General features: G+C 42.2%; 1 pseudogene; it reads right to left on the bottom strand.

The window, feature by feature from the left end:
• Positions 1-224: 224 nt before the first annotated feature.
• On the bottom strand, positions 225-333 carry LOC123935712 (annotated as a pseudogene).
• Positions 334-919: the final 586 nt, after the last annotated feature.

Raw genomic sequence — 919 nt, 5'->3', positions numbered from 1 at the left:
CCTGGAAGTGTGGATCTTCTGGTGGCCAGGGAATTTGAACTTTGTCCTGCATAGGGCCTCAATCACATGCTCTTTGTTCTGTAGCTTGGTACTGGTGGACATGATGACTTGGCCAATATGGACCCTGACCACTGTGCCTTGGGCTTTGCAAAGGTATACTGCATACCTGTCTGGAGCCTAGTTTGGAGATAGCATGAGGTCAGACATCAATTTCCACTGGAAAAGGCTATCTCCAAGGTCTCTTAGGGCAACCCATACAATCAACAGGCTGCATACACGATCAAGGAGGGTAGTGTTTGCTGCCATTGTACACTGGGACCCCATTGGGTACACTGTTAATACGCCAATTCCTCCCTGATTTATGGAGTCAATGAAATCCAAATAAAAACTGTAACTGGTTTGTTATGAAAACTGACAAGCCAATATTGAAATTTATATGGATACACAAAAGGCCAAGAATAGCCAAGGCAATTTTAAAGAATAAAGCTGAAGGAATTACACAACCAGGTATCAAGACCTACTATACAGCTATAACAAGACAGTGTGCTTTTGGGGTCAGCATAGATAAATACATCAGTGAAACAAAATTAAAAGTATAGGAACAAACCACAATTATATAATCTCCTGATTTTTATATCTTTTTAAGACAGATTTTATTTATTTATTTGGCAGAGAGAGAGAGAGAGAGCACAAGCAGGGGGAGCAGCAGGCATAGGGAGACAGAGAGGGAGAAGCAGGCTCCCCACTAAGTGGAGAGCCCAATGTGAGGCTCGATCTCAGGACCCTGGGATCATGACCTGAGCCAAAGGCAGACACTTAAACAACTGAGACACCCAGGTGCCCCTGATTTTTGTATATTTAGGTTATATCCTACTGAGATTATTCAGAGTCAAAATTTACTTGAATTTTTTCTTCTGTG

This window comes from Meles meles, chromosome X (assembly GCF_922984935.1).
Source record: "Meles meles chromosome X, mMelMel3.1 paternal haplotype, whole genome shotgun sequence".
NCBI lineage: Eukaryota > Metazoa > Chordata > Mammalia > Carnivora > Mustelidae > Meles > Meles meles.
This window is presented reverse-complemented; position numbering and strand designations above follow the sequence as displayed.